At 35.5% G+C, this 22,719-nt stretch overlaps 1 pseudogene; it reads left to right on the top strand.

Moving 5' to 3' along the window:
* LOC123252741 overlaps nucleotides 1-22,719 on the top strand; it is a 380,070-nt pseudogene that overhangs the window by 263,430 nt on the left and 93,921 nt on the right.

Here is a 22,719-nt window from a genome sequence, read left to right as displayed (position 1 = left end):
TACTGATGAAGTCAGAGTTCTGGGGCTGAAGTAATCTTGTAGGATGAAGAGATTTGGAGGGGCATGATGGAGAAAGCCAGAAATTGAAACTCTGCCATTAGTTCATCAACTCATTCTTGTATGGGTTCTTGGTATCCTAGAAGACAGATACAGTTAAAATTCTTTCGTCCCTTGCATTTAATTCCTATTTTGGTTTCATAGCTTAAGTCTTAAACCTTAAGAGGATCAGAGAAAATATCTAATCTTTTTAGAAGCTTGCTGCTACAAGATCTTCTTGCATGGGTTAAGCACTTGAAAGGGAAGCTGAAGACTGAGGAAATATGGGTGGAAGGGTTAAAGATTAAGGGAGAAAGGACATGGGTAGAGAAAACAGACAAAGAGACACAGAATTCTTCAGCATCAGGTCCAGCCTACCAGCTTCTTCTCTGAAGGGGAGAAAATCGAGTCAAACAGGTGAACTGAATTGTACTGAGGTTTCAAGGAAAGGAAGATTTGGGATTATCCATCAAACAGGTGATATGATAGAAACCTTAGCATCATATTGGTAATCAACAAGACAAAAGAAAGGATACCAACATAATGACATAGGCCCCAACCAGAAACTCATTTGGAAGTTCTACTTCCTCTATAGCCCTGCCATTATCTCATTGAAATGCTGATTGTGTGTCTTTGCCATTACAAAGAAGCTATAGAAATTGCATGCCAGCCTTCCAGATTGTAGATATGGGGAGGGGTTTGAGTGCAAAAAATTTAAGCCCCAATTCAATTCAAGGATTCAGAAATCAATCATTTGAAATATTTTTTAAAAATCCATAAGTCTAGGTTCATGAACACTTTGCTCATAAGAGTCAGCTTTTGAAACCATCTTAAATATTTTCATGATTTGTTTATATTTGGAACCCTAAAATCTTCCCTCATATTGGTCATATGACCCAGAAGTCTAAATTACTTTTCAAAACTGTCTGATTTTTTTAAACTTCCTTCTGAATTTCCTTCCTTTTTCTTCTGTGAAGTTTTGAAAATCTTTCAATGGTCCTCTTTTGGGGAGAATGAGACCATCACTATTGCTAAACAACTTATCAGTATAATTGAAGATAAGAATTTTGAAAGTACTCTTACAACAAAGAGTAGTGAAACAAAATAAAGTTGTACTGTGGCCATTTATAGAAATGCATGTCTCCACACCTTGTGTACCTTACATATTCCTAAGGAGGTAGGTAGCATATTTTTCATTAAATGCTCAGTATATTTAATTTTATATATTTTGTAATATTTATTTATCATTTATACATATATGAAATTAGCATGTTAATTAATACACTTATATAAAATAATAATATACACTCAGTTATTTATATTTTTGTATTGAATCATTGCTCTGATCAATGTAGCTAGGTTGCACAGTGGTTTGAGTGCTGGGTCTGGACCTCAGATACCTATTAGAAGTGTGACCCTGGATGAGGCCCTTAACACTGTTTGCTTCAGTTCCCTCATATATATAATGAGCTGGAGAAGGAAATGATAAACAACTCCAGTATTGTTGCCAAGAAAAGCAAGTAGATAAAGATACCTTATGAAGATAAAGAATCATAAGACACTGAAAACAACTGAAAAACAATGTTCTTAAGTCTTTCACAGTGCTTTTCCTTTACAAATTCATTGATTACAATATCAATTCCCATTCTGCTCTCTTCACTTTGGATCAGTTTGTGGTACCCAAGAACCTCAAATAATCTATCATTTCTCACAATTCAATAATGTTCCAACTCATTATAAAGTACCCTGTCTCTTGGAGGCCAAGAATGATGACCACAATGATATTTAAGCAATAGTAGGATTGCTGGAAAACTAATGATCTTGTCAGCTTTTCCAATGGGAAGTTCAAGCCATTAAACTTATCTCAGAGAAGTTTAGGAAACAGAGCAAGTGGACAGCTATAACTTTATCTCTAGCTTAGACCACCTGCCAATACGGGCAAGTGGAAGAGAGCCAGAGAAAGTCAATGGCAGGCAAATGTCTGTCACAGGAAATGACAGTTATGCCCAGAATGGTTCCATATTAATGAATAACACTGGATAGGCTAATGAGGACCCAAAGATGATGGAAAAACACAAAGTATGGAATTTTAGCTTCCACAGATTCCCTTCTTAATGGAGTGGTAATCCTAGTTCCAAAGTTTCTAACTCATGTTCCTCTTCTATAGTCATTGAGGTAGCCTGAAGTCCCATCTTCAAAAAATAGTTAATATAACTCAGCATCATTAATGTATTTAATAATATTTTTTCCTTTAAGAACGGGCAATCTGCTATAGCTAAACACTACCTCTCATGCATGTACCTTGTCTCCTTCTAGCAGATTAAAACTTTGACCAAAAAATTGCTAAGAAATTCTTATTTCCTCATCTCTATCCCCAAAGCAGAGGTATTTGGAAATAAATCAATAGGCAATTAGGAGCTGTCCAACTAGGGATTAGGGAGTTCAGTCTTTTGTGAGAAGGGTGGGTTTGGAGAAGCAGGGAAGGGAAAGGAGGGAGACCAGTTAGGAAGATATTGAAATAATGCTTTGATAATGAAAGTGATAAAAAACAGACTCAGAATATAGCAGTGAGAAGGGAAAGGAAGGAAAAATTAAAACAAAACTTTTGTAAGTTTAACTCACTGTGAAGGCATCAGTAAGAAAGAGCATTATGAGGAATCAAAGTCCTCAAAGTAGGAAAAGTGATAGAGTTATTGAAAAAGCTATTGTTTTCAAAAAGGTACTTATTTTGAGGGATGGGATCATATAAAAATCTGAATGATTTAAGATACTTTGAATTCAGTAAAAGGACAGTCAAGGCTAAGGACCCAAGCAGCACCTAGAAAGTGAACTTATCCTTGAATGAGAGGATAGTCTTGGAAATGCATATAGGAGATTCAATGAGTATAAAGTAAAATCTGTGATCATGAAAATGAAAAAAATTTCCCTAGAGAGAAAATAAAAAGCAGAGGAACAAGGGCTGCTTGCTGGGGGGAATCACCCAGGAGCTACTATTTTAAGGAAATTTACATACCAGCCATATTGATTCCTCCATGCCTGTAAGGGCTTCTTTTCTGAATCTCTGGATTTTTTTTCTCCATCATGATCTAGCACCCAAATCACCCTGGAATATATCTCTGCCACCATGCTAGATCACCCTTATCAACTTAGAGGGTTCCTCCACCCCAGTGACCCTTTCTGCTGCTTATTTTATCCCACAGCCTGCATTTTAAGGAGGTGTGCAGAGAAGTAATATTTACTCCTCCATTCTTTCTGGGTATCACTCCCTATTATCCAGAGTTCTTTCTCCATGATACTTTTACATAGGTCCTTTCTCAACAGCCCATGCTTTATAGCTTGACGTTCTCTATTTGAATAAAAGTTTGAGGTGGGTGGCAAGGACTATATTTTTGTTTGAAACAGTGCCTAACACAGAGTAGTACTTAATAAATTCCTTTTAAATTAAAAAAAAAAGAAGACATCATCCAGTATGAAAAAATAAGGCATCCTATTAGCCAAATACTAAAGACAATAGTTGTGTGGGCTCATAAAAGCTAATTGCACAAACTGCCAGCTTATCATCTAACATGTACACTGAGAGATTTGTGTAGGAATTTAGCCAATTATAACTGCAATAAGTCAATCATTCAAGATGGAAACAAAATAAAGATATAAAATTAATCCATTTATTTAATTCTACTTGTGTCCAAGCCAGGAAGACTAAAATTCTCATCATTCCTAATATAAGAAGAGATTTTGCAACAATCAGTCCCAGAACTATGTTTCTAGCCTAATCATAAAATAGGAATCAGTGATGAATGCCATCAACTCAGGTAATCTAATACCTGATATTCCACTCAGGCATCTCCAGTGATGTAATCCCTTTGATAACCCTGGGAGAAATTCTCCTTCCCTTATGAAGACTACTCAGTTGACCTGCATCAAAGGACCTAATTATAGGGAAATGTGCCACTTGGGTGTGTCGATTTCACAAAAGCTTCAAGGAGGCATAAACAGTGCCTTCTATAGGATTTTTACAGGGCCTGGTATAGTGTCATATAGAAACATATAGATTCGAGAGTTCATGATGATCTATGTGCTCTGCCTTTAGCAAGATTTATGGTGGGTGATATCTAAGACACAACTACAAAATGTTAAAAGAAAAACCTTCATGATAAAAGCTTGGCTAGAAGAGTTAATTCCTAAAGGAAATGAAAGTTTAATATTTTATGATGTTATTAAGGAAATGATGTCACTAGAAAAAAGAATTACAAAAAATATATGAACTCTGAAGCAAAGACTTGGAGGATTAAAAGTTTAATCCAAGAAATACAAAACCTTATCAGAAAGCATTCAATCGAGTTTTTCTACAGAAATCTAGAAAGAGTACAAAACTGAGTTGGATCAACAGATCTAAGAAGAAAATTTCTATCTTGGGTTATTATAGAGATACAGGAGGTCTATGCACATTGAAAACAAGACATGGTCAACAAAATCAAGTAGAGCAAGGTTCATGGAACCAGGTCCAATATCGGACATGCAACAATGTTCTCATGTAAAAAATCAAAATAAAATTAATTACTCCATAAGACAGCTAAGAAAACAATTGAACAATGGAAAAATGAAGAAAATAAAGGAAAATGTGACATGTGACATCGATATCTCATTAAAAACTGACCTGGAATATAGATCAACGTGGGAAAGAACTTGAGTCTCAAGTAGCAAGGGAAAAAAATAATTAAGTGCTAAAGAATCAAAATCTAGATAACATAACTATGGAGAATAATATTAAAAGAATGTCCTCTACCAGTGGCCTCACAAAAAAAATAATAAAAGGAGGGTATGTCCTTCAATTGGTGAATGAGTGAACAAATTTGTGGTATCTGATGGTTATGGAATGCTATTGTGCTGAAAGGAATAATGAACTGGAGGAATTCCATGTAAATTGGAATGACCTGCAGGAATTAATGCAGAGTGAAAGGAGCAGAACCAGAACTTTGTACACAGAGACAGATACACTGTAGTACAAGCGAACATAAAGGACTTCTCTACTAGCATCAATGCAATGACCCAGGACAATACAAAGAGATTGAAGAGAAAAAATGCTATGCACATCCAGAGAAAGAAGTGTGAGAGTAGAAATGCCGAAGAAAAACATATGATCAGTCATGTATTTCAATATGTATGTGATTAGGGTTTTATGTTAAAAGATCATTCATTCTACTGCGAATATGAATAACATGAAAATAGGTTTTGAACAATGATACATGCATAATCCAGTGGAATTGCCTGTCAACTCAGGGATGGGGGAGGGAATAGGGGTGGGAAAATCATGAATCATGTAACAATCGAAAATATTATAAATATATTTCAAAAAATAATAATCTATTCCTTCTGGGAGTTCAGGGGAAAATTTAACTTGAATAGAATTGTTTAAATCTAAATTAGCCATTTTTGAAAATCTTATTCTTCATAAATTATCTTCTAAACACTAGACGAATGTTTTTGTTTCTGTGCTAAATGTGTTACATTTGTCAACTGTATTTCTTAATGAGAATTAATTTGTTCCAATGATTTTTTTCCTTTGTACTATATAGTTTAATATCTGGTTCCACTAGTAGATCATCTTCCTTCCTTTTTCATTGTTACCTGGAGATTATTGACCTTTGTTTCTTCCAATTTAGTTTTTTTTACTTTCCTAGCTATATCAATCTCTCCTTTGGTAGACATAACTTGCTAAGTAGGTAAAGTGGCATTGTTATCTGTGTTGTATTGCTTCAGCCTATTCAAGAATGATATTTGTCCAATCTTTTAGATGTCATTATTTCTATAACTACTGTTTGTAGCTTTATTCATCCAGTATCTATACATATCTTAGTGTAGTCTGTCAAGATTTTTATATTCTTTACATGTTTTAAATGAAATTAATCTATCCTTCCTGCTATACTTTGTATGCAAAGTACTAGAATTCTAATGATATGTTGATTTGGTTTTTATTCTGTAACCTTGCTGACATTCTTTCAAAATTAGCTGACTGGGGTTTTATAATTAAGCCATCATGCCATCTGCCAAAAAGCATTGTGTTGCCCCTTCTTATCATCTCATTTTCTTTTCCTTATCTTATTTTTATAGCTACTATTTCTAACTATACTTAGCATTGCTAAAGTGACAGCCAGCTAGCACAGTGATCATACTTTCTCTTCTCTGCATTAAGAAAGGCTAGAAATCCTAGTGCCAGAAGTACTGTTAAGGAAATTTTTCATTTCTTGTTATTATATAAAACAATGGTCATTTTTTAAATAATCAACCATACTGTTAAAAATTCAGTGGAAAAATCACCGAGACAATAGTACTAGCTTTTTAAAATATTTTTTGAAGTCTTTAAAAATAACCAGAAAGATAAATAAATGTTGATGCAACGATTTTTTTAAGTGCCAGCCTAGAGTCAGTAAAAGTCATCTTTCTGAGTTCAAATCTGGCCTTAGACACTTACTAGCTCTATGACCTGACCTCAAGACACTTACAAGCCTTGTGACCCTGAGCAAGTCACTAAATTTTGTTCACCTCAATTTCCTCATCTGTGAAATAAGCTGAAGAAGATTGGAAACTGATCCGGTATCTTTGCCAAGAAAACACCAAATGGGGTCAAAGAATTGGACACAACTGAAAAATGACTGGATAAACATTCTCACACTATTTTAAATACTAATGAAGATAATAGACATCCTTGTTTATTTCATGGAAAGGCTTCTTTTTTTATCCCTATTATGTATGATGCTGCTTTTGGTTCTACATAGATCATAGCTATCAAATTAAAGATTCCTTTATTCCTATTTTATATTTTTACATAAAATGGGAATGAATCTTAAGGTTTTTTTTGTCTAATTACATGATTCCTGTCCTTATGGCACAGAATTGTAATACTTTCTAAATATTAAACCAACACTGAATTCTTGGTATCCATTCTGGTCATAGGATCTAATCATTTTAACATTTTATCTCTTTACTAATATTTAAATTCGTTGTGTTGGTATTCAATTAGGATACTGGTATACATTCTTTTATATTTCTCCCTGACTTAAGTGTCAAAACCAGACTTGCACCAAAGAAGAAATTTGGCATTTGGATAAAAATCCTTTCTTACTTTAATTTTTCAACTAGCCTTGGCTATGTAAAATTTATTTTGCTTTGAAGATTTTGTATAATTTCATTTTAAGTCCATAAGGTCCCTGGTATAAGACTGCTTTAAATGGATTTCAATAATGACTTCTTGGATGTATTATTTTGTGAAACTGGACGAAATTATCTATTTCTTTTTCTTTTCTTCTGGTAATTTCATACTTAACATTATTCATTTCATATAAATTGTTAGTTTTGTTGCCATATAATTTGGCAAATAATATTATATAATTTTTTGTTTCTCCATTTGTTTTATTTTATTTTCATGTTGGTCATTTGGTTTTCTCCTTTTGAAAAATATAATTAGCTGATGATTTCTTAATCTACTTTTATGTCTTAATAAATTTAGGTTTGATTAATCTGTTCTTTGATTTTTCAGAACATTGATTAGAGGAAATTTAGAAACAGAGTTAGGTCCTGCATTGAGTCTTAATTGGTATTTTTAATTTTTTGGGTTTTTAGGGATATTTTAAATAAATGCTCCACTCATTGATTTCAACAGCAATAACTGCTCCTTTTATTCTTTAGTGTATTGATAGTCCTCTCTGTTCCTTTATCCTTTAAAGATCATCAAAGTATAACCAAAAATTCCTAAGTCTATGAACACCCTGTGACCTGGTATCCATCTTAATCATTACTGAAATGGACTTATACTTATGTGCCTACAGTTTGGATTTCTTTCCAGGATATTTACCTATTCATTTCCTTTCACCACCTATTAATTGCCAGATGGCTTTTATTTGTGTAAATTATAAAAAGGCAAAAAATACTTAATGCCCTCTCCACTCAATTACATCATCTGAATATGTCACCTCCAACCCATCTAAATGAAAGTCACTTGAGGTAGTGATCTATCATTTGATCATCACCATAAAACATGGTCCATACAAGACACTTGGCTTAAATTGAAAGGATACATGGTGAACAAAGGGTTATGAGTGGGAAAGTTCAGAGGGAATGCACTCTTCCTAGTGACTAGACCAGAAAGCACTTGAAAAATAGCAGGAAGAGAAAGAAAAAGAAGGCTATCAGCCTAATGTTGAAAGGCCCTACTGCCAGGGGAAGGAAGGAATTTGAACTTCATTTAGGTCATTAGAAACAAACGAAGAATCTGAACAGTAGAATAGCATGGCCAAAATAGAAAAGGAGTAACAAGTACAATAGCTTCATTTAATGAAGCTAATCAATTGCATGTTTAATAAATGCTTAAATTTCAGATTCACTATCCCTTTGAGGAAATCCAACCCATCATCTAAGAAAAGCATGTGGCTACACAGCAGGTCTCATCAACACAAAGTAAAGCTTCCATCCTCTAAAGGAAACCAGATCAAGTCCACTGACCAACTGCATCTAGGATTATAGACTAGATACAAGCTCAGCTTTTCTAGCCCTCAAGCTTCCCCAAAAAGGACCCATAAAACAGAGCAAGTCTATACATATATTATGTCCTTCCCGTTCTAGCTTGTCCCCGTCTGCCATGCTGAGGAGGCAAAAGTGCATCAAAGGGGAAAAATTTGAACCAAAGCCAAGGGAGAAAGCTATACACAGAATCTGTGATTTCATGTTAAGAACTAATGGAAATGCACAGATGATGGAATCGCATGGATTCTTTGGATCCTCAGAGACCCCTTTTACATTCCTTAGCACTTTCAAATTGCATTCCTATATCTGGCAGAGGCAGACGGTTGTCCCAAAGAGAATAGAGCTAACAAAACCAAAATTAAACAGCTTAATTCACTTTTTCTAAAGATAAAAAAAATACTCTACATGGAAGATACCATTTGGGTACATCAGTGACAATATTCCTGATATAAACCTCATCATTTTCCTTGCAGTTTAAGGCTGAAAAGGAAGGGCAGAGAAGAAAACCATTTATTTGCTGAGGGCCACAGGATAAAGGATAGAGGTAGAGTTAAGCCTTTGATTAACTATGAATTACCAGATGCCCTATGGTTCTCAAGACTTTCACAGGCAGATAGTTTTAGGCTTTGCTAAGCAGAAAAAGTAAAGATTCCCTAGAGTTGCTCTCATTGATACCTGCTCCATCCACATCTCACTAAAAACAGGGTAGATGCTATGTTTTTTTTTTAACCTGTGAGTTAAGTGCTAGGAAAGTTAACCTTTGTTTTCTTTTCAAGGGACCCAAAGTATCAACAGTCTATATTTTTAGTTTGAATGTTTCTGTGCTTTTTCTCCATCATTAGAATAAGTTAGTCACAAATTAGAGATGAGCAATACACAGGTTTATTAAATTAGCAATAAATTAGAGATGATATATATACACATAATCTAATGCATATATTGTACACACATTACAATGTTTACATATACTCTAAAAATCAATATTTAAAATATACATAGCCCCCTTGTGTACAGAGATCATAAAATAAGGGCAATGTTGGTCAGGTTAACTTTATAAAAGAGAATGTTTAAGACACATTGAGAAGCTCACCAAGGCAAGCTTAAACAATGCCAACTTCCCAAAGTTTAGAACCAGAATTGTGAGGCTCACACACTTGTCTGGCATTGGCTGTCCTGTGGCTGCTTCCTTGTTAAAATCTCAGGATGCAGATGACACAATATCTCCATGGTGAGAAAAAGGCATCAGAATTCAGAGCTCAGAGTCAAGATGGGGAAAGAGAACCAATTCCTATGGGGAAAGAAGAGACTAGAAAATAGACCATACTATTGGCTGGCTTAGTAAGACAGAGAATGGGATATTTACTCCATCTCATTCCCAATAGAGGGAGAACACTTCTCCTCACCATCCCGAACTCTATGTCCATCATAGGATTAACCTTACTTTCTTCTTGTCACTTCTTCTAGGGTATGCAACCATTCTACATAACATTCTCTATATCTGTATATATTTCTCTATTATCTTAGAGTTGTGGATATAGCCAGTGATTGTGTTAACACAGGGAATTTCTAAGTAAGGAAACTACAACCAATATAAGTTAATACTTCCTCTCCAATTTGTGGAGGGAGCTGTCCAGAGCCCAGGGAAGATAAATGATTTGTCCAGGATTACACAGCCAACAAACTTCGGAAATGAGACTTGAACCCACGTCTCCCTACCTTCAGAGCCAACTCCCTAATCAGTATGATATTCTTCCCCTTACCACTCCTGTCCCTTAACTGACTAGGCAAGTTCCTTGAGGTAAAAAGCCTAAAGCTACAGAGCTATTTGCCACAAGTCAGTTGTCCAGTATCCTTAAATAGTAGATAACAAGTCTCCTTACCAAGATTCAGTCTCTTGATTAGAAGAGTTTGTGTGACCCTGGAAATTTTACAGTTCTGGACTACGATAGGAGGTACCAGGCTGAATTCTCATGACATTAATTTCATTGTTTTCCTGAGGTTGTTCGCCAGGAACAAGACTTGGCTTTCGTAAGCTTAACCTAGAGATAGGGAAATGAATAACTCAAGCTTATGATCAACCTAGGAAAATACATTAAGTGACTATATATACAATGTTCTGGAAGTAAAAACAAAGAGAAAGATGTAATCATTTCTGACTTCAAGCATGTTTATTTTTTTGTTTTTATTTTTACCACACACATTGAAATGCTTATTTTAAAAAGAGAAAAGTTATCGTTTTGTGATGAATTAAAAGTTTATCTTATAGTGAATACTGAACAGAGTTTTGAAGGAAATTAAAGCATTGAAAGAACATAATTGAGGAAGGAGTATAGTCCTGTCATGTCACATAAAATGGGATAGAGTGGGAGGACAAGATAGAATTTCTGTTCTACCTGGTTGGGAAATAATTTATAAAAATGACTAGAAAAGTGGGTGAAGAGTTAAGATTGAAAGGGCTTTAAACTTCAAGGAGCTAGTGTATATCAGGAAATGTTCTATTATTCCTCCAAATAATTCAGCCCTTCCTTTAGACTTCCAGTTTTCTCACTCTAAAATCTGTCCTCATGGATGCTGAAGTTGGATACTGAATATCAGACCATCACTCTTGCCATTGTCAAATAGTCTGAAATCTTCAATTTTTAAAATAAAAAAAGAGCCCTGGAAATCATTCTAAACTAGAATATAGGGGTTCTTTGGGGAAGCTTTTTTGATCTCTAGTAGCTAGCAAGAGCACCATGCAAATAGGGATTTAATAAATGCTTGCTAAAAAGAAGCCCTTCATTTTACAGGGATAATAAGGAACAAGAAAATTACTCTATCATGCAGCTAATGAAATAGCTTTTTCTTCCCTAGATCTGCCCATTTCTGCCTCCAATTCCAGCACTTCTCTGGGTTATCATCTTGCCTTTTGACTGTCAGTCCTACTCTTAATAATTAATGGCAAAACATCATTAATAGGAGAGAGAAATAATTAGTCAAGATGACTTTTTAGTAGTGTGAGGAGACAAGTTTGACATTAAGGTGAACATTAACAGAGACTCACAGGAATAATTCATACCTGGGCAATGTGCAGGACAGGTGAAATTCTGAAGGTGGATGATGATAAGGACGATTTATTGGGTAATAATAAAGAAAGGTTTTATGAACCAAATATTTTTCATTAACCTAAAAAACAGAGAAACCATGTAGATAAAAGTATTGCAAAATGTTATTTCTTGTGTCCTCAACCCCATCTCTTCCCATATTTTCCTTGTGTACAATACCCCTTCTTTCTCTATAATTTATATTCATCCTTACTCTATGATACTGTATATTTGACAAATAAGTGAGAATTCCTCTAGCTTTAAAAAGCCTTCACTTCATTTGAATATCCTCTTTAACATATACTATATTTGTCTCTCACCCCTTTCACTGGCTATAATACCTATTTTTCTCATTTTTTCCTCTTCCCTTCTCAACACCTTGAAAACTGGCTTCTATCTTACCACTCACCCACAATTGCTTTCCCCCAGAGTTGCTAATGATGTATTAGTTGCCAAACGCCCTCCCTTCTTAGTCCTTCCTGATCCCTCTGTAGTACTTGAAGCAGATGATAAAATAAGGTTTCTTACTTGGCCTTTCATGGGTCTGCCCTTGTGTCTTTTCTCCTCCTATCCAGCTGTTTTTCCTCAGTCTTCTTTGAAAGATTATGCTTATATGATTATAGTCCAAGACTGAGTCTCATTTTCCTCCCATCCCCCTCATCATAACAGCTCACATGAGTTCAATCTTCTCATTATAACTGCTTCTAGTGTGTACTTTTCCAATTCTTATTCCTCTTCCTAAACTCTAGACCCATCCCAAATTGTCTTTTTCTCATCTTGACATTCATATCCTATCCAATTCCACATTCCAAAATAGAACACTTAGCTTTCTCAGGAAGTCATCCTTCTCCCCAGTTCTCAGTATTATCTTCTTTTGGAACATACAAATTTGAAACTTCCCTTGACTTTTATCCTTTCACCATCTTTCATGCCAAATAGTTTTGATTTTCTTAAGACATCATCCATCTGTCCCATTTGATCCATTATGCTACCAAGCTCAGTATCCCAGCCCCAAAGCAATCTCCTCAGCCAAGGTTTGGAACTAAGTTAGTTTGGCATGCTAAAGAAATGCATATACCTATGGTCACAGAGTTATTCAGTAAATGGCAGGACATTTGTCCATCATATATTTCCCAGATTTGCACTCAGGTTTTAATTGTCTTCTCTCTTAGCAGGAAATTCTGTTTGTTTTCTTCTTTACTATATTATGGGAATTAGTTAGGCATGGAAAGGATTAACACAGAATTGGCTCTTATGACCACTTTTTACCTCAGTTTGAATCCCACAGAATGCCACTGGATACTGTAGCATATATGATTCCCATCTCTCATTGTTCACTGGACAACCATTTCCAAGCATCAGTTCTTCGGGCTTCACAAATACACCATCGTTAAACAAATATTTATTCACAATAACCCGGATGGTGTCAGGGCGACAGTACACAAACACTGAGGAAAGACCAAAAACTAATTGGATGTAGCATTTATTGAAACCCAGGAAGTCAATAAACATTCATTTAGCACCTCACTCAGCATTGCCACTCACTGATTTCTTCTAACCAATGGTTCAAAGAAGAGAATAAAGATAATGTAGTAGCATTTTGCAGAGGAAAACAAAGGGCAACGAAAGACTGGTTCAAAGAAATGATGCTATCAGGTTTCATTTAAATAGTACCAGAAAATTTATACTTTCTTTTACCTACATGACCTCACTTAGTCCTAAGAACCTAGAAAGGTAGATGTTATCATCATGTCCATTTTCCCAGTCATGCTTAGACCCAAAGAAGAAGAAGGTAAGATTCCTTCCATTTGTGAAGTATGAAATTAGGACTTGGGTGTATAACACATAACTGTGCCCCACCCGGGTTTTGTTGTTATTAAGGATGATTCCATGGGGAGAAGAAGTTGTTTAAAAATCAAAAAATATTTATTTTATAATGGAACCTTTTTTAAAAATCCTTACCTTCCATCTTAGAATCAATACTGTGTATTGGTTTAAAGGCAGAAGAGTGGTAAGAGGTAGGCAATGGGCATTAAATGACTTTCCAGGGTCACAGAGCTAGGAAGTATCTGAAGCTAGATTTTAACCTGGGGCATCCCATCTCTAGACCTGGCTCTCAATCCACTCAGCGACCCAGCTTCCCCCTTTTTAAATTATTCCCATTTTGCTACAGAAACCAAGCTCCAGGGAGGTAAAGTAATCGAAATCCAGGTTTACATTACTACTAAATATTTGTAGCAGGAAGACAGAGCTGTAGGGAAATGGTGGGAAAATAAAATAGTTGGATCTGAACTGACACTCTTAATACCTGGGCTATTTCTGCCCTATCTGCCCCCACTATTCTTTTTATACTTCTACACTAAGATTATTGAAAAAGCTGGAGAGTCCAGGAAAGAGACTCATTGTTGAGGAGAGAAGAAACAGAAACATTAATGGACTGATTTCAGAGAGGTTATGAAATGGGTAAAAAGCAACCAGTTACAGCCAACAAATGGAAATAAAGAACTTGTCCTTGAATGAGAGGAAAGGCTTGGAAATAAAAAAGTAGTATTAAGCCCCTGTGAGGTAATATATGAAGCCTTGAGAAGTACATGCTTCTCTTAGGGACAAGGTAGGCTGTAGAGGGTCAAGGAATCATCAAGGAAGGTAACAGCTTACATAAAGAATGTTGATGAAGAAGAATAGTAAAAGACATCCTCCATCTGACTTGACCAATAACACTCTTTCCAGTGAATAAAAATAAAAGAGAACAACTTAAGTTCAAAAGAGAGAATATAAAAAAAACCAATCAGGCTGTTATCTTACTTACAGAAAATGAGGTTTTAACCAAAAAAACATCATTTAAGAGACAAATGACAGGGATACAAAATTCTCTCATTTACCTGTTCTTTCAAAAGCCCATGTCAGGCAAACTAAAAGGCAAATCACTGCTACCCCCAAAAGGCTTTTCATTCTGATAAATCCCAGAGCAAGGCTGCTGACCTCAACACAAAATGAGAAGTAGTAAAAGGGACTTTCAAGTTGTGAGCATTTTATACTTGATTGCCCCACTCAGGTGTCTCCAATGATCTCTCTTTCTCTCTCTCTCTCTCTTAGCTCCACAGTTCAGAGCTTAAGGACCTAATTTGAAATATCTGCCCTTTGGAAATGTCTGCAGAAAAGAAGCTTGATTTGGAAAGATTTCCTGGGATCTTCACACTCCTAGTCTGGGGTCACACATAGGAAAACATAAATTACATGGCACAATGTGTACTTCTGTTCTCTGTGCCCTGTCTGGTACGTGAATGGGGAGGAAGGAAAACACGAATTCATCAGAAGGAAAATATCAGAGATATTGTATTATGACCCTTCCCATAAATGCTGAAAACTAATCATATTCACTTTATCTCACTACTTCAAAGGCTAAGGAAACTGTGACATCTTTCTGCCTAACATTCTCTCTGTTGTTTCTATGAGGTTCATAAGTGTGAATGTGAAGTCATCTTTCAAAGGAAAAACAGAGGTTTTACAAGGAAGATGACAAAAAAATAATGGAACTAGGATCACTGGTTACAGAAACCAAGACTAGAGAGGCATGTGAACCAAGCAAACACACAGACTTTTCTCATCTTTATCATCAGCTTTGAGGCTATGAACTGTCCTTGTCAGTAAAAAGAATAATTCAGTCTAGATTCCCTGGAGATGGAACTGAGAAAAGGAATAGCACCCATTGCCTCAATGGAACATTGACACTAAATGAAGATATTGGTTACATGGGGCATTCCCCCTAGATGTACTAGGAAACACTATCCTAGGACACTGTGGGAACATGAATTTGAGCCCAGAGAACTTAGTTTATTCAAGTTATATCACATTGAAAGAGAATTATGGATAAGCAGGTATGACACGATGCACTTAAGAATCAAAATGTTGAGGCTCAGGTGGCTTTAACACTAATCTCATTCTAGGGACAGAGCTAGGACTAGAATTTTGGTCCCTGAACTTCATTTTTGCATTGTGTTCATTATCATATTATTACAAAGTTATAGGAAAACTATGAAGTGAGAATGGCTCTAGTACCCAACCTCTCCCCATGGCACAACAAAATCCTTTTGTTCTTTTGTCAGTCCAGACCATAATGAAATTCTCAGCAAGGGAGTAGAAATATCACCTTCTCCAAGTTGCTCTTGACTTTCCTCATCCACATTTCTCATGCACAAAGGCCTACTTGATATCTATATGTCCATTTCATTGTAATCTCTATAACTTCTACATCATAATTAGCAAGCTCACTTTTATTTGAGACCTCTTTCTCTCATATTCTTAGTAGTTCTAGCAGGGATATGATACCTCCCAGATGACCATGAATGCATGGTCATTCTTTCAAAATATGATATATCTAAATCCATATCAACACCTGCCCAAGAAAGGAAGTTCAAACACTCCTCCACATTTCCAATTCTAGATAATAATACATTTTCTTTTTTTACAAACCCTTACCTTCCACCTTGGAGTCAATACTGTGTGATGAGTTTAAGATGTTTCTAGGACATCTAGTATGAAATATCAAAATAGACGCTAGAGATAAAAAATGAAAGTCAAGAGATAAGTTAGCGCTACATGAATAGATCAATATATCATGTGCAAATGATATTGAATTCCTTTGAACTTGTGATGAAATAACAAATAAAAATAACCTTGATGAAGAAGAATAAAGAGCCTAGAATAGAGTCTGGGAGTGGGAGGAACAACAAAAGATAGCAAGTGTGACCTGGATGAATATCCAACAACCAAAACTAAATATCACTATAACAGGAAGGAGAACCAGGAAAGAGCAGTTTATTTTTAAAAAATTAAAAGAAGGAATTAGAAGATGATTACATTTTCAAAGGCTGAAGAAAGGTCAAGTTGGAGAACCAATAAAAGGCTATCCACATCGTGAATTAAGATATTAGTTCCAGTTGAATGATAAAATCAAAAGCCATACAGAAGGGAATAAGGGATTTTGAGGAAAAAAAGTTGAGACACCAGTTTTAAATAGTCTCCTCTGGAAATTTAGACATCAAACAGAGGAGGAAATGTAGGGTGATTGAAAAAGGTAAAATTGAATCAAATGAAGATTTTTGAGGATGAGAAAGAGAGAAGATTAGTGAGAGAATAGACATAATAGATAATAAGAAAATGGAGAGCAATCTGCTAGACCTGGGATAGAGTGGAATCACTTGTGTTTTTAGAGGCAAGGAAAAGGGCAGTTTCTTTCTCAGAGGCACGGTTGAAGGTGTAAATAGTGAGGAAAGGAAGAAGAGAGCCTTAGTGGCCTCATTTTTCTTCAGTGACATATAAGGCAAAATCCTAGGCAAAAAGGTATGGACAGTGTTACAGAGATGGGGAAGGAAACTGTTAGACATTTGAAAGAAAAGATGAAAATGATTTTAAAATATTCATGAGTAGGAGAGTGACCAATTAGGGACATGTAGAAGGATTTCTTCCACAAAGTGAGAACACAGTTGAGATTAAAAAATGTAAATTTGCAGTGGACCCAGATAACACAATGTTGTAATTTCTACATTTTTATTCAATACTATGTAAATAGAACTGGTGGAAGTAGAAAATGGGTATAATCTACTATGGCCAAATAATAGCTGTTATTGTTAAACTGTTATTGATGAACTGTTGATAATAATATTTATAGGCAGTAGAAAAATTGTCCTTAAGCAGTTAAGGTAAACTAAAACTGTCAGGCTTAAACTAATTTGACGGCAGTGGATGGAAGGTCCAAAACAGTTGGATAAAACCCTTATTTATTTGTTCTATAGTAGAGGTAGGGAGAGGAAGTAGAAGGATAGAAACTAGGAGTTAAGAATAGCATAGGAAATCTCTTAACCTTATATATATCTCTAAATAAAAGCCCCCTAAAACTAATTCCTTTCTTTTCAGCTTCTTCTTGCCTGTCAGACAGGCCTCCTTAAACTAATCTCACTAAATTAAAATTAAATTCTATTTTACTAAACTATGTTAAATGATGAACCTTACATTTATAATGAACTCCTTAAAGTAATTTATGAAAAATTATGAAAAACCAGAAGCTGCCTGAAGCCAACTGTCAGATATAACTGTCAGAATCTCTTGCCAGAGAGACTCAGGCATAGGCCCTGCTTCCAAGTCAGAAATAGTAGACAGATCCCCCTAAGGCACACTGCTTCTCCCTTCAGGAGAAAAGCACTCAGAATCAGACTTTAACTATACTTCATAGGTGTATCTCAAATTCTAAAAGTAACTGTCTCAAAATAATTAATAGATATTCATTTTCTGAGAAAAACATCCTGCAACCTGCTCCAAAGAAAGTCAGAAAGACTGGAGCCAGAACTCACTGAATTCTCTCTTTTATAATAGGCCTTTTAATGTAATGGAGGGTGAGAGCTATCTGCTCTGGCTTCTTAAAGCAAATAGAGTGAGATTGCTTAACTTCCTTCAACCTAGGAACTCTGCTCCTAAGGAGACAGAGTGAACATTTAATAAATTCCTTATAACAAATCAAAACTCTTGTTGAGTAGGACAAGATGAAAGGATAAAGGATAAGAAAGAAGATAGTGGAGAGTTAAATTGTTCAACAAGTGACCACGTGGTATGGCCAATGCAAGAGTGGTGGCCTTAAAGAGGACATAGAAGTAGAGAAATTAGAGGAAAATTCATGTTAAAATGGATCATTTAGCAAAGTCTATCAGGAAAAATCTCCATTAGATTACAATAAGAATGCCTTTTCTTGGATCTGAATAGTGCCTAGTATACTGTCACATATATGAAGATATCTTATGCAGATAAGAGTATTTCAGGATCTGTATTCCCTGTGAAGGAAAACGTGAAGAACCAGAAGATATTTAAGATGGGAAAGCTTCCCTTATGAACTACAGTAACAATTAAAATGCTTACTATTCTTTTCATATACATTTTATTGATATCTTGGAATTTTACATTTTTAGATTTCCTTCTGTATCTGTCCACTTCTGAGGAAAGCCAACCCTTATAAGGACGATTATATTTTTTTAAAAGAGAAGAGGATAAAAACATTCTGCAAAACCAGCATATATCAAAAATGAGTGTGACATTATATTCAGCATTCCTGTGTCCTGAGCTCACCCGTCTTTGCAAATGGCTTTAGGGAGTTATATCTCATATCTCTTTTCAGCCAAGATGCTTCTGGGCAGTTTTTTTCCCTATTATTTTGTAGTTCTTCTTTCCATTTACATTAGTGTAAGCATTGAGCATAATGAAGCTATTACTGATTCACTAGGATTTTCTAAGTAAATAATCATCTCTTAAGCAAGATGTAATTTTAAGCTCCTTTTTATCTCCATTAACACCTTAAATTTTTTTTCTCATTTCTTTTCCCAGTATCATGATAATTATTATAAAAGTTTTACAAGGTGAGTGGATTGTCTTTGCTTTCTTTCTATATTAGTAATACTTTTGGTGAACTCTTTTTCATATGCATGCTTTAAGTTTTAGATACTTTATCATCTTAAAATAGGTCTCATATCCTTATGTCAACCTGAATAAATAAACCTACTAAAGCTATAATAATAAAAGGGCCTTTAATTGAGGCAAAAGGATTATAATGCATGATCCCCTACAGCACTGGAGTCAAAGCACTAAAATATCTGCCAGAGACTTGTGAAATGAAAACCAAAGACATCTGCAGTAACTATATCAGGGATTCCTAATAATCATATTTTACATTATTACAATTCAAAAATCCCCTAACTTTGAAGAGGGAATTTTTAAAAATTAATGTATTTTTTCAAAGCCTATTTTTCTGATTATTTAGAGATAATGTGGTGAGTTTTGATTATTTTGTTTGTTAATGTATTATTTTGATTGGCTTTCTAATTTTGAACCATCCTTGATTTAAATCCAAATTGACCATGAAAAATGATTTATTAGATAAATTTCTATACTCATAGGGAATTTTCTTTAAAATATTTGAATAGGTGTTCATTAATCATATTAATCTATTCCCTGTCTTCAATTTATCTTTTCCTAGATGAACTATTAGGGATTTTTTTGTCATGGAGAATGAATCTGGTAAGGTAATTCCTTTGCAATTGTAGAGGACAAATTGTGTAGTATTCACATTTTTCTCCTTCAGAAGTGTAATAAAATAGTCTGGTTAATCCATGAGGATAAGATTTTTCTTTTTTTTTCTTTTAATAGTTTCTTTGTAGTTTGTTCTATTTCTTTTTCTGAGGCTAGATTATTTGAAATATCTGATTAGACCTCTCCTTTTATTTAATTCTTTTAGAAATTCTTGTTGGACTTGTGTCTATTTTCCATTTTATTTGAGGCTTTGCTTATAGTTGTTTTCACATTGTTCTCTTCTTCAGAGTTTGTTTTGCTCTTCCCTGGCACTTTTTTTTCCTTTTAATGCTATCATTTAATTTCAAAGAAAACCAAACCAAAACAAAACAAAAACCAAAAAACAAAGTAAAACACCGTAAGCAATGGTAAAGAGGAGCTATGTTACAAGCTTAAAACAACAGATTACAGGGTCAAATTTTTCTACTTGCAGTGTCAATATAAGAATTTTCATAAAAACCCAACATTTCAAAATCACTCACAAAAAACCCTGCAAAATGATATCTATATAAAGAACCATTTTTTAAAAGGCAAAATACTTATGGTCAAATTGTTTTTATGGTAAAGTTCTGACTCCCCAGTTTCCTTGTAATTGGAATCTCAAAGTCTCTAAGAATCCCCCCACACTCAACAACTTATAATTCAGTACCTTATGTGTCATCCCTAAGCAACTTCTATATAGGGGGGAAAGAATTTACCTCAATTAGATGTTGAATTCTTGCTCTCAGACTTAGCAGAGAACTGCATAGCATGACCCATGTTCCTTTTCTTCTTCAATTCTCTGGTCAAAGTTTGTTTTAATATACTCCAGTACCAATCCTAATTGCTATCACAACCTGAGTAAATTACTGTCATTTGGATCTCTGTTGCACTAAGAGGAAGAAATGGGATTACTTTTTTGGAAGTATTCATGAGTGGACCCTGAAATTGTACTTTCTGGAGCATGGAGAGTGGTGTGAGAGATTCTTAGTGACTATATTGAAGATTATGGATTAACAAGTCAGTAAGCAAACATTTATTAAGTGTCAGGCAATGTGCTAATCAGAGGAATATAAATACAAAAAAGATAGGAGCTTATTATTAAATAAAGGAAAATAAAGGAAACTGAAAAGGCGAAAAATAGGTTTTTAAAAATATATCTAGAGGTTCTGGGTTAAGATGGAGGCAGAGTAAGAAGCAGCCCTTAACCTCTCCTGACCAAAACACAAAAACTCCTCAAGGGGACATAAAAACAAGTCCAGACAAATGGAGGAACCCCACAACAGGGCACAGAGTGGAAGGTACGTGGAATCGAGGCATTTCCATGCTATAAAGGGGTGAAACAGCTCTCACTAAATCACGAGCTGAGCAACCACCCCATCCCCAACCCCTCCACACACAACACCTATAGCGCCAAAGCCAGCTAAAAAGAAATAGAGCAAGTTTGGGGCACCCATCGAATCATTGGCAGCCGCAGGGCCTGTTCCTGAGAGCAGCAAGATTTAGGACCCCAAAAAGTTAACGAATGCACACAAAATTTGAGCGCAGGAGCAGGACGCCAAGAATGGACGCAGGACACAGAGCACGGGCTCAGAGCACAGGCACAGTTGGAGGCGTGGGTGGAGGCAGACACAGCCAGGAGCTAAAGCTCTGAAACCCTGAGTGGGGAACCAGTGCAGACTGGCATACGACAGTGGAAGCAGCGCCCTGAGACTTGTAAAGAAACCTCCAGCAGAGGATCAAGCAAGGGGGTCCACCAGTGGGCTTGACCTTGGAAAAAAACAGACATACCTCAGGAGCCAAAAGACCGCAGACAGACCCTGAGCGCAAGGATAAACCTGAGAAGCTGCTGGGCTAAGGATGGCTACCCAGTCTCAGGAAGCTCAGAAGAGAAAGATTAACAACAAGAAAAAGAAGTCCTTAACACTCGACAACTTTTACACAGAGAAAATTGAGACAACCAAGCAAACAGAGGAGGAGAACAAACAAGCATCCAGACCCTCCTCAAATAAGGAAAACTCCTCACAAGCTATGGAAGAGTTCAAAACTGAGATTTTGAGGAAAATGGAAGAGATCTGGCAAGAAAATAACTGTTTAAAAGGTAGAATCTTGCGATTGGAAAGTGAGGCTCAGAAACCAAATGAACTGATAAGCAAATTGAACACCAGAAATGACCAGATGGAAAAGGAATACCAGAAGATTATGGCCGAAAACCAGAAGATTATGGCCGAAAACCAGAAGATTATAGCCGAAAATCAAAAGATCATAGCTGAAAACCGAAAGATTATAGCCGAAAATCAATCCCTAAAGGCTAGAATTGAGCAATTGGAAGCTAATGATCTCTCAAGACAACAAGAACAAATAAAACAAAGTCAAAAGATTGAAAAAATAGAAGGAAACATGAAATATCTCAATGAGAGAGTGACAGACCAAGAAAACCGGTTTAGAAGAGACAATTTGAGGATAATTGGTCTTCCAGAAAAACCAGAAATTAATAGAAACCTGGACTCCATACTAACAGAAATAATCCAGCAAAATTGCCCTGAAGTCCTACAACAAGAGGGCAATATAGACATTGAAAGGATTCATAGAACACCCACTACATTCGATCCAGAAAAGAAAACACCCAGAAATTTAATTGCAAAATTCAAGAGTTTCCAAGCAAAAGAAAAAATCTTACAAGAAGACAGGGAAGGTCATTACATCCTGATTAAAGGCAGTATAAACAATGAGGAAATAACACTGCTCAATATGTATGCACCAAGTGGCATAGCACCCAAATTCATAAAGGAGAAACTGGCAGAGCTGAAGAAGGAAATAGATAGTAAAACCATACTAGAGGGAGATCTAAATATTCCTCTGTCAGATCCAGATAAATCAAACAGAAAAATAAATAAGAAAGAGGTAAGAGAGGTGAATGAAGTCCTAGAAAAATTAGATTTAATTGATATGTGGAGAAAAATAAATAGGGACAAAAAGGAATACACCT

The sequence above is a fragment of the Gracilinanus agilis genome, chromosome 6 (assembly GCF_016433145.1).
Source record: "Gracilinanus agilis isolate LMUSP501 chromosome 6, AgileGrace, whole genome shotgun sequence".
NCBI classification, from domain to species: Eukaryota; Metazoa; Chordata; class Mammalia; order Didelphimorphia; family Didelphidae; genus Gracilinanus; species Gracilinanus agilis.
Note: the sequence above shows the minus strand (reverse complement) of the source record. Positions and strands in the feature narration are given on the sequence as shown.